Source organism: Anser brachyrhynchus, assembly GCF_964034855.1.
Source record: "Anser brachyrhynchus genome assembly, chromosome: 3".
Taxonomy (NCBI): domain Eukaryota; kingdom Metazoa; phylum Chordata; class Aves; order Anseriformes; family Anatidae; genus Anser; species Anser brachyrhynchus.
The window spans coordinates 20213895-20226036 of NC_137696.1; the positions used below are offsets into that span (position 1 = coordinate 20213895).

The following is a 12142-nucleotide window of genomic DNA, read 5'->3' on the forward strand; positions in this document are numbered from 1 at the left end:
CATTTATCACAAGTGGCAAGTATCATTGTTTTATTCTAATCTGAGAGGGTGGGTAGGGATCAAACGCTTACATTTCAGTGTTCATACCTCTTGTAATTAGCAACTAATTTAATCGTGATTGTTTATAAAATAAAACAGGACCTATAAAACCTTTCAGAGTTTGTCTTCTACTGGAACATGGTATTATACATGACTTTATATCATTTATGTGGTTAAATCCTTGCTTTCAGGTGGAATTTTAATTTACACTTCAGTCCACTCAAGTATATAATAGCTTTATTTGTATGTTGGATACAAGTAGTACATCTTTGTTGCCCATAATTTCAGTTGTAGTATCCTTTTACAAAATAGAGCATGCAGTCAGAGTGCAGTTCATAAACAGATTATGGTAGTCCAAAGTAGTTGGTTAACACAAGAGTGCCAAATCAAAGTCTGACTTCTCTTGTCTTTTTTTTTTCTGAGCTCAGAATTTGCTTCTGGAGAAAGGCTTGAGACAGTTTAGACTCCTTTGATCTTCGGAGTGAATAGACACTTGTACTGAATTTTTCTGTCAAAATATAATTTAAAATAATAAAAAAAATCCTAGAGGAAACGATTCTACCTTCTTTCAGAATAAGTTGCTCATGTTTCTCAAATGTTCTGTTCTTGTGTTATGTCAGTCATGATTTTTCTCCTAATGGATGTGCATTACTTCTCCCTCCCTTCTTACTTTATTAGCAGAATAATGTGACCACTAAAATCAAAACATGTTTTAGAATGCTTTCTGGAGCTGGTAACTACTTTTTTTTTTTTTTTTTGGGCGGGGGGGATTATCTGTCTTCATCATTCTGTAACAATAGCTGTTTCCAAATGAGAAAGAAAATTCCTATTCAAAGTGTAAGTGTGGTTATTTGCTTTTAACAGTCTATGACTGACTTTTTTTTTGTTTGCTGATTTACATATAATAAAAGCTTATTCATATTCAAAGTTTGCTTAAGTATTACAACAGTAGGTTACACAATGTGTTTGAGTGTATGCTTACAAATACGATACTCAACAGTGATTTCAGTTCCTGCTAGAGAATCTATTGCAGCATCATGTATTCCTTTCAGTGTTATTAATAGGGAAGAGAGCCAGGGAGAGCAAAAATTGTTAAGAAACAGGAGCAAGTTCCTAGATTCATGAAATCATGAATCTCATTTCTTCCCCAAATTGTTCCCTAGGACTTTTCTTACAGTATTTCTTTAGAGGCCAACAGTTGTTGGAAAGGAACAAAACAATGTAAGGAAGGGTAAGGAAGAGTGTGAGATTCTCCTGTAAAAAAATAAAATTATTTATCTGTGCTTAAATGACATGGGAACAGAAAATTGATCATCTATAGCAACATCAGTACTTTTTCAAATTAATTCAATGCATATCAGTGAAGTAGACACCTGTACTCCTTTTGAACTAATAATTTCTTTGGCATTATCATATTTTTATCATTTGCTGTTATATAATTTGGTTTTGTACTTAAGTGTTAAATTTGTTAAGCTGACAGTACTTATCTGTTTTCTTTGAATGCCTGTATGATTCATGTATATAAGTAGTGCAGAAAACCCATTTTATGCAAGTGGGAAACAAATTAAGGTATAAAATTTGGAGAATAAATGCATTATTTTTGAATTTTCTGTCTTAAGATCCAGTGACTGATAAATTCAGGAAAGGATTTAGGTTGGCCTTCTAAAATGGCAGTATGCTGAGAAACCTTGTGCATGATGCATCCTGAGATAGTTCTGGGTTCAGTCATACATCCATATGCAGACCCTCTGTGTAATGGCAAGCCATTATTTTGCTATTATTGTGAAGTTTCCAGCTTTTGATGTTTACTACAGAAGTGGCAGTTTAGAATGACTTGCTTTGTAGTATTACGCATCCTTGTTAATTATTTTGTCTACATGCTGTTTTGGTAAAGTTTTCCCTGGTTGAACTACTCTGTGAAAGACTGTAAATAAGAAGGTGGCACAATGGATAAATTTTTGAATTTTAAATTACCATGAAATGGAGCACAAAACAGTACATCTGGGAACATACTAGAGTCTGGTTTGAAATAGTTCATATATTCAGTCCATAATATTAATATTTTGGAGATTTTGTAGCGGGAACATGGCTTTTAGAAATAGGCTATCAATGGTTTCAGCTTATTTCCTCTTTGAAAATAATTCTTTTGGTAGGTAGACAAAAGAATAGACAGCACTTCACTAGTTATTGTTTGTATAGTATCGAATAATGGTTTGTCACATGACATGTATCCTTGAAATTTGTTTAATAATCTTATTTTAAGATTTCTTGTTTATTTTTCCTTAGAGAAATGTTTCAGCCATTATCAAATAGCTTTGATTTATCCTGTCTGGATGATTTCATTTCTCTGGTCTGTCGTCCCATTACTTTTGATACATAATAAGGTCAAAGCATCCAGTGGTATGCATTTGATTTGAATCAGGCAAGGGTACAGGATCAAATTATGATCAAATCAGCCAGACTTATTCTGTGGTTTAATACTGCCAGGAAGGAGGTTACATATGCAGTAAAGCTAAACATAGTGCTTATGTAGGATTGCAGAATCTGCTATGAGAAATCTGCTAAAGCCTGTGGAAGTATTTCTTCTGGCCATTTGATCAAACTCTAAGAACCTAAATGAACCTCTAGCGAAGTGAATGTTAAAACTATCGTTGACTTTAGTGGAAAAGAAGGTAAATTCTAAGGAAATAAGAAATATGCCTTTCCTGCGCTCGCGTGTGCTATAATGAGACATGCTTCTTGTCTGAAGTCTTTCTATGATACGAATAGATCCCATGTCTTTATATATTCATAATCAGCTATTTGGGATTGTAACTGCAGTAATATACAGTAATTTACAGTACTCAGAATTCATAATGAAAACATGTTATACTCAGTTATTGGGTTCATATTATCTAGTGTTTTTCTATGTAGGTAATTACATTTTAATCATTAAATGAAGTGCAACACTTCATGCTGGCTAGAATGACTGCCATACATTTTTAATGGTTTCTCTAAGTGTCATTAAGTGATAATTTGAAAAAAATAAATAAACACCCATCAATAGACACAATTCATTATTAATAAAGTCTGTTCTTAATTCGCTTTTAAAAACAACAAAAGGGTGCTATGAAATGCTGTAGTGATAGATTATAACTGCTTCTTATATAAAACATACAAATATATTTTAATAATTTTGTTGAATCTGTTCATTCTAAATGCATTTCTTAATAAAAGTAAAAGACTACATCTGCATGATAGAACTAGAGAGTTGATACAAGTATCATAGACTCATTTAGATTGAAAAAGACCCTTAGATCATCAAGTCCAACCATCACCCAACACTACCAAGTCCACCACTAAGCCATGTCTCTAAGCACCACATCCATATATCTCTTAAAGGGATGGCAACTCTACCATTTTCCTGGGCAGCCTGTTCCAATGCATAACCATTTTTTTCCATACAGAAATTGTTAGATATGTAATCTGAACCTCCTCCGGTGCAACTTGAAGCCATTTCCTCGTATCCTATCACTTGTCATATGAGAGGAGCGACCAACACCCACCTCACTACAACCTCCTTTCAAGTAGTTGCAGAGATCACAACTCCTCTGATCCTCCTTTTCTCCAGATTAAACAATCCCAGTTCCTTCAGCCATTTCTCATAAGTCTTATTTTTAGTGCCTTCACCAGCTTCATCGCTCTTCTCTGAACCTGTTCCAACAACTTAAGATCCTGGGATGGTTAATTAACAGTAACTCGTTACAGCTTTTTTGTTCTTCATCTGATGATGGACAGAACATTTTGACTTTTATGTGTCTTCTAAAATGTCAAAGCAAGATAATTCTGTAAGCCGACTTCCTTTTTTTTTTTTTTTTTTTCGCATCTTTGTTAACTTACACTGAAACTGTACAGTGGCAGATCTGTGGTTCTTTTACCTTCTATTTTCCCATTTCATAGCCAGGTATGGCAAACAGCATTGCAGTTGCTGTGTTTCTCATCACTTTCCAAATGGCAATGCCCTTTTGAGGGCAAAGATGACTGAGCTTGAATCTAAGTGATCATGAAGAGGGGTTTTAGTTTCTTGTGAGGAATGCATTATTCCAAAGTCTGGAGAAATGCAGAGATGGATTATGACTGCCTTCCCTCTGTAGTGGGTTTGCGTGTCAAGGTTTTGGTGGCAGGGGTCCATAGGTGTGGTTTCTGTGAGAAGAATCTAGAAGCTGCCCCATGTTCGGTAAGGGCCCCACTGCTCACGAGAGCCAAGCCAATAAGCGATGTTGTTTTGTGCCTCTGTGAGAGCATATTTAAGACAGGGAAAAAAAAAACAACAACACTGCACCACACAGCAGCTGGGAGAGTGAGAGGAGTGAGGAACAGCCTTGCAGGTGCCAAGGTCAGTGAAGAATGCGGGGGAAAGGTGCTCCAGGTGCCGGAGCAGAAGTCCCCTGTGGCCTGTGGCGAGGCCCCTGGTGAAGCAGGCTGTCCCCCTGCAGCCCATGGAGTACCACAGTGGAGCAGGGTTCCACGCTGCAGCCCGTGGAGGAGACCACAGTGGAACAGGTGGACCTGCAGACAGAGGCTGCGGCCTGTGGAAGATCCCTGCCGGAGCAGATTCTGGGCCAGACCTGTAGCCCGTGGAGAGGAGACCACGCAGGAGCAGGTGACCTGGCAGGAGCTGCTGCCTGTGGGGGATCCAGGTTGGAGCAGTTTGCTCCTGAGGGATGGACTCCGTGGTACGGACCCATATCTGGAGCAGTTCTTGAAGAGCTGCTGCCTGTGGGAAGCCCACATAGGATCAGTTCAGCAAGGACTGCATCCCATGGGAGGGACCCTACAGCACAGGGGACGAGAGTGATCGAGAAGGAGTGGCGAAGAAGCACTGTAGACTGTCCATAATCCCCATTCCCCCGTTCCCTGGCGCTGCTCGGGGGGAGGAGGTGGAAGAGGGTGGATGGGGGAGGGAAGGTGCTTTTGGTTTCTTTCCTTTGTTTCTCACTTCTCTAGCTTGTTAGTAATAAGCAATAAATCTTACTATCTCCCTATGCTGAGTCTGTTTTGCCCGTTACGATAGTTACTGCGCAATCTCCCTGTCCTTATCTCAACCCTTGAGCCCTTTTCATCGCATTTTCTCCCCGTTCCTCTTTGAGGAGTGGGGAGTGAGAGAGCGGTTGTGGTGGAGCTCAGCTGCCCACCTGAGTAAAACCACCACACCCTCGCACAATTTCTGTATTTTGTTCAGTTTGGCCAAACAAGAATAATGTCACAGTTATTATTTGAATTCACACCATTGATGTCTTTTCAAACTATCTAGAAACAGTTGTGTTACGATACTTCCATTGGAAAGTTATTATATGCTTTTTTTTCCACTTTCAATCAGTTTGAAACCAGCAGTTTTCAGATTCATTCTTCTATACACTAAGTGTGTTTTTATGGGTACCAGCTGCCCCTGAAAGAGTTCTTCAATAGTTCTTAACTGGCAGCATCTACTGGAAAATGTGATGAGTATCTAGTTGAGTAACCAGACAGAGACTAATGAGTATCTCATTAGGTACTATTCAAACACTGAGACCATTTGTCTGTCACATTATTAATAGCAATGAAACTCACTTGAACAAAAAACAAATTTCTTCTTTTGTTAAGTATTGATACCAGAAGTGAATATTCTTATTTACCAAAATGTTGTTGAATCATTTCAGTGTTTCTAGCCTTAGCTTCCTAAAAGCCATTTACATCAACATGCTCAACTGATTGAGTTTTACTGAAAACATAGTAACTAGTGTAAAAAGAAAGGGAATTGCTTCTGTACCTACAGCCAGAACATGCTTAGAGTATAGGTGAAGTTTGATTTCTCTTTAGAAATAAAATAGTGAAATGGTCACGGAGGTTTGCCATGTCAGCAAGTAATTTGTTGAGGTTGCTAGTATTACTAACAAAAGAGTGAAGTTTTTGCTGTGAGGAGAAACAAAAATGTGGAAAATAATGTTTTAAAGAATGAGAGCTGCAGGAACAATAACAGAGCCGCAGGACGGTTGAAGTTGGAAGGTCATCTGGCCCAACCCTCTTGCTCAAGAAGGGACACCTAGAGCAGGTTGCCTAGAACCATGCCCATGCAGCTTTTGGATATCTCCAAGGAGGGTGACTCTACACCCTCTCTGGACAATCTGTGCCAGTGCTCTGTCACACTCACAATAAAGAATGTTTTCCTGATGTTTAGATGGAACCTCTCATGTTCCTGTTTGTGCTCATTACCATTTTTCCTGGCATTGGTTATCACTGAAAAAGAGTCTGGCTCTGTCTTCTTTGCATCCTCATTCAGGTATTTACATTTATTTATGAGATCCCCCTCCGTCCCCAAGGATGATCATGGGGAGGCCGACTCACTTGTAGCTTCCTGGATTTTTCTTCTTGCTCTTCTTGAAGTTAGGAGTGATGTTTGCTTTCCTCTAGTCTCTCCCAGTCACCACATTTGATCAAAAATTATCAAGATTGCCTTACAATGATGTCTGCCTGTTCCCTTAGCACTCATTGGTGCCTTAAGTTGTTTCTTTAAAAATATGAAATGATACACAAATCTTGACAGGTACACCGTTTGTTTGTAAAGTAATTTAACTTAGTTATCATGTGGTATTTCACTACTACTGTCGTTAACCATTCAGACAGAATATTTCATAGAAGGCAAGATTGTTAAGTTTGAATTGATTTGTAAGTTTTTAACATGATTTTAATGAGAAAGATTGATGATAATGTGTTGTCAAAGATAGATAGATGATGGGGAATATCTGCACACTTTAGTACTGAATTTCTGATTATCTGTTGCTACTGAGAACACTTTGATAAGCATTTGATAAATAGTGAATTCCATAATATTGAAGAATCTAGACTAGAAAATGAAAGAGATCTACCAGAATACTGGATTAAGCATGAAAACCTGAGATTTAGGTTTTTGTTTTGTTTTGTTTTTGTAATTAGGTTTATGGAATGCAGTAGTTTTGTCCATGTTTATCTAGCATATCGTATACCTTCATGCTTACCCAAATGACTGTCAAATACAAAAGCTACCAAATAAGGAAATACATTATATAGTCAAGAACCTTTAGCTAAATTACAGGTTTTGCTTGCTTTGTTCTTTCGTAATCAGTGTTTTTGTTAGAGCTGCTAAAATGCTACCTTCTGTAGACGTTATGTTAAAACACTTCAGTTGCTTTTGAAGAATCACAATGTTAAAAGTGATTTGGTGTGAAGAACTACAGACTCTGCAAAGTAATCCGTGTTCCCAGATAGATATTTTAAGACAAGACTACAACAACAATATCAAAAACCATGACGTTATCTAACATTGTGATGTGAACATGGTATTAACTGACTTCAACTTAGAGCAAATGCTGTTGCAATGCTACAGAGCAGTGTTGTACACATTTTCCTAATTAGATCTGAAGTAGTAGAGCTGTGCAGGTATTATACAGCATCTGGTAGAGCTGGTTAAATTTGTGTTTTAGAGATGTACAGTGTATGTCCAAGTGAGAATATTTTTTATGACTGTATTTGAATTCATGACATTTCTGATATGAAATGCATACAAAATGCCAGAAGAGGGTGGAGCGATTGGTGAGCCAGTTAGAGGTTGTGAAGGTGAAGTTGTCTTGTATCCCGTAGAGGGGAGGGTTAATCTCCTGACTGCAATGCATGAACACACTGTTGTCAGATGAGAAACTTTCCCAGTTATCTGAAGTATGGATTTGACCTACCTGATAAATGTGTGTGCTCTGATGCACTATTATCATACTTTAATGGAGGCCTGTTATGGATTTACAATGCAATGTCAGAGTGGTCAGGGGCCATGTGGTAATACTACAATGAATTCTGAAAACTGAATAAGCAAAACGCAATCCTACAATGTAAAAAAAAAAAAAAAAAAAAAAGGCATGTATGTTTTGGTAGGTAAAAAAAAAAAGTAAAAAAATAAAGTTTGGGATAAGTATGGAATTAAAGGCTTTTTCCACATTTTTCATTTTTTTTCAACCAAAATATTTTTCTGACATAAAATATTATGATAAATTTTGACTTTAATTTCTTACCCCCCCCCCCCCCCCCCCCCAGTTTAGGCCAGTTTTTAAGCAAATTAATGCTATTTTTTTAAAAATTAAATGTTTCAGCATAACCTAAAGAAAAATAAATGCTAAAAACTGCCAACACTTCAGATTCAAACTTTACATGCCACTTTCTTGCCAAAATTAGTGGTTAAATTAAACCTCAGTTTACAAATTCTTCAGAGATTCACCAAATGGGGTACCTAATCATCCTAATCATCTTCATTCTAGTTTCTGCCATGTGAATTGGGGGAATCTTCATACACAAGTTGATTTTGATCAGCTCATGTATCAAGTGATGACATGTAATGTGAAGGAAAGCACTACAGTATTTCCATAACATTTGTTTAAGTAGCTTATATGAACATCGTAAAACGTACCAATTACTTTTTTAGTAATGTCACCAAAAAAAAAAGTAGTACAGACCTTATTATAGAAGCTGCAAGAATTGGGGAAGAGATCAAATAGTGAATTAAGTAGTGTACATACCATCATACATTGATTGAAGATGCTGCAGAAGAAGAAGAGTCCATAGGTTGACATTAGTAATCTTACTGAAAGTCAGTCAGATGGGACCCATATTAAACACGTTTTCCAATCCGTGAAGCTGATTTGATCTTTCCATGACAACTCGAGCTTCTTTTTTTTTTTTTTTTTTTCCATTGAGGAGGTAAAGGGCTACTGATTTGGCCTTTTATTTTCTCACTTAAGGAAAATTCAAGACTAAACTTTTTGACAGAAGTGAATACTTACAAAATAACATAATAGACACAGAAATGTTAACCTCTGTATTGGATGTCTGTAGCAAGGTATTGGTAGCAGGAGAGCAGGTGGTGGCCTCCCTGAGAAGAAGTCGGGACTGTCTATGGTAGACATAGCTGGTTTCAATGGCCCCACCACAGGGCAAAGTTGAGCCCATCAGCCAAATTGTTGGTGCCTCTAAAAGCATTAAAGAGATGGCAAAATACTGCCTGTCAGAAGGAAGGGAATGGAAAATGGAAAATGAGAGAGGAGTTGCTCCAATTATTGTAGCAGAGATTTAACTGCAGCCTGTGGAAGAGACCATGTTGGAGCAGGTATTTCTCTGCAGCTTGTGGAGGGCCCCATGCCAGAGCAGGTGGATATTTCCTCCAGGACCTGTTGCCAGTGAAATGCGTTAGCAGATTTATCCTGAAGGACTGCAGCCCATGGAGAGGACACATGGTGGAAGAGGGGAAAAGACTGAGGAGGAGGGAGCAGCACACAGGAGCTGGTGTGGACTGCCTACAGCCTCCATTCCCCATCCCCCTGTACTGCTCAGGGCAGGACAGGGAGAGGTAGAGGAGGCAAGAATGAAGCAGTGAAGGGAATAAAGTTGATCCAGTGGAAAAAAATGGGGAGAAGGCTTTGTTTTAATTTTTGTTTTTTTGTTTCTCACCTTCCAAAACTATTTTAATAGCAATAAATGAAAATGATTTTCTCCAAGCTGAATATGTTTGGCTTGTGATAGTAATTGGTAAGTGATCTCCCTGTCTTTATTTAATCCACAAGCTTTTCTATCTTACTTACCCCCGCTGTCCCCTTGATGAGGGGGAGTGAGAGAACAGCTGGGTGGGTGGGTGTCTGGCAGCTGGCCAAGGTCAACCCAACAACATCTAAAAGGTTTTTTTTTTTTTTTTTTTTTTAAGTCTGCATAAATTGTGGCTCTGTTTACAATATGAGACTATAATTTTGCTTTTGAATGAGCTTGCTCCTTCAGGCCCTTCTTTGGGGAAGTTTTAAAAAATGTGCCTGGCATGCTGTTACAGTTCTATTCATTTTCACATCTGTGTGAGTGATCTGGTTTTGCAGAAGTAGTTTATATTGCATAATATTTATACATAAATATACTGCGTGTTGATTCATTTATATTCTTTAGCTTTTTGTGTTTGAGTCATTAAATACATGGTAGATGTAGTTTTGTCCCAAGTTGCTGCATTTAATATTTATCATCTATTCAGTGTAGCTATTCATGCTGTTTTAGTATGCATTTGCAGTAAGCATCCATACCAAATAAATTTGCTCTTGAGCGTTTCATGCTTTTATTAAATATTCATTAAATGGGAGGCATGGTAGTCATGCGGTCCACTGCTTAGTGTATTGAAACCCTAGAAAATGCATTGTTTGTAAATTTTTTAAAACAAAACGAGCCGTGATTTTCCTCCTCTACTGAAACATGTTAGGGTCCGTGGCTCTTAGTCTAGTGTTGGGTTCTGCACACAAGGCTGAGAGTTTTTAAGATCTAGAGAATGGGTACAACAAATTCTGTATGTCCTTCGAGTATATTTGCAGTAAGTCTCTTGACCTGCTGTTTCTGATGGACTTGGATGATAGATAGGTATTTTCTTGCTTCTCTATTGTTGGCTATGTTAAAGGTAAAAATAAAGATTTTTGGACAGATTAAACAGACTAATTTTTGGCATCAGTCATGCAAGTAAAATCTAGCTCACATTTCAATCAAGTTCAACGGGGGTAAAATTTGTCCTAAGTGTAAGAAATTTATGCTCGATAAAAAGAAGTCTGGAAAAATGCCAAAGTTATTTTTAAAACCAGACTAATTTAATTGTTTTTTCTCTATGATAAGCCTTAGTCAGAACTTTTGTAAGAATGTAATTTTTGTCCAGAATGGAACCTGTGGGGAAAAAAAGGCTTTCTCAGGATTACCGTTCTCCAGAAGTCTGGAAGGGTGAGATAGCAGTTATGTTGTAACCCTTCTTACCATGCAACTGTTTATATTCCTAAGCCTATATTTATCTGAGTTCCTCACTAGAAAGGTGATAGTGTTTGTCCATGGAGGTACCAGCTGTCTGAATATTACAGAACTAGAGAAGCCTGGGTAGGATGTAGCAACGTTTTCATGCTACATAGCACCTACTGTATATTTATTGTACATAAGAAATGGCCAATATAAGCAGCAGTCTGTATATTGTGTATGATCATGTGCTTGTTGAAAGAGAGGGAACATCACTTAATCTGGAACTCAAGACTAGGGATTTTTGTTTGGTGTTTGTATCTTTTGAGAAAACCTCTAGCAAAATAGAGGGGAAAACCCTCCTTAAGGGTGCTCTGAGAGGTATTTGTTTATTTTTTAAAGTGTTTAATTACAAAATAGGCTTAGCTTGTTAAACCCAGGTGTGAATTTCCTTTTGCAAATCCTGGTAGTTTTATGTAGGCTAAGATACTTCTGAAGCCTGATTTGGTCATTGTGTGGAGCATATTAGATAAGTAGAGGCTACTAGACCATTTTTTAAATTTATATATATATTAATATATTTGTAAGAATATTATTATATTCATTACCATTTTATGCTTAAATATATACACATATATAAAGTGGTCTAATAGGATTTGCCTTCTGCTTCATTAAACAAACAAACAAAAAAACTCCAAATAACTGCATCAAACCAGTGAGATAGCACCTCAAAATAATTGTAGACCATTAATTTTTAATGTTTTTATCAAAAAAAAAAGTTCAATAAAAATGTAATCACTGAAGTCCTATTTATCTGATTTTACAGTGCTGTACTATTGAAAGTAAAATAGGCATTGCAAATACCTAGCTTTTTTTTTTTTTGTCCAGTCTGCTGTAGGGGGACCTAAGCAGATGAGACAGAACAACAGCAGACAGATAAGCCTGGAGAATTTTCCTAAAACTATGTTCTCACATCTGCTTTTTGTCTGCTCTGTCATTAACTGTTCTATTCTGTTCTCTTCTAAATTCATGCTGTTATTATTTCCTTTACCTGTGTATTTATGTTTGGGTCTTGTGCTGATGGTATGACAGACTGGTGTTTGCAGCTGTATTCTGGAGATTGAGTTTATAGCTCTTACATATTACGGAATCTGACATCCTCAGATTTTCATACCCGTACCATTACACTACTCCAACATTTACAGATTTCCATTGAATTCTTACTAGCATTTATTATTAACTAAACATAAACAAATCCTGACTTTGCATATCTCCAAACCCTGTACACATTGTATAAGGTTGGTGTATATGTTTATCCGTAGGA

The 12142-nt window shown here is 37.3% G+C and overlaps 1 protein-coding gene across 32 annotated transcripts in view; it reads left to right on the forward strand.

Moving 5' to 3' along the window:
• Positions 1–12142, forward strand: part of NRXN1 (neurexin 1) — a 725132-nt gene that overhangs the window by 237374 nt on the left and 475616 nt on the right. The gene's annotated exons all lie outside the window — the stretch shown is intronic.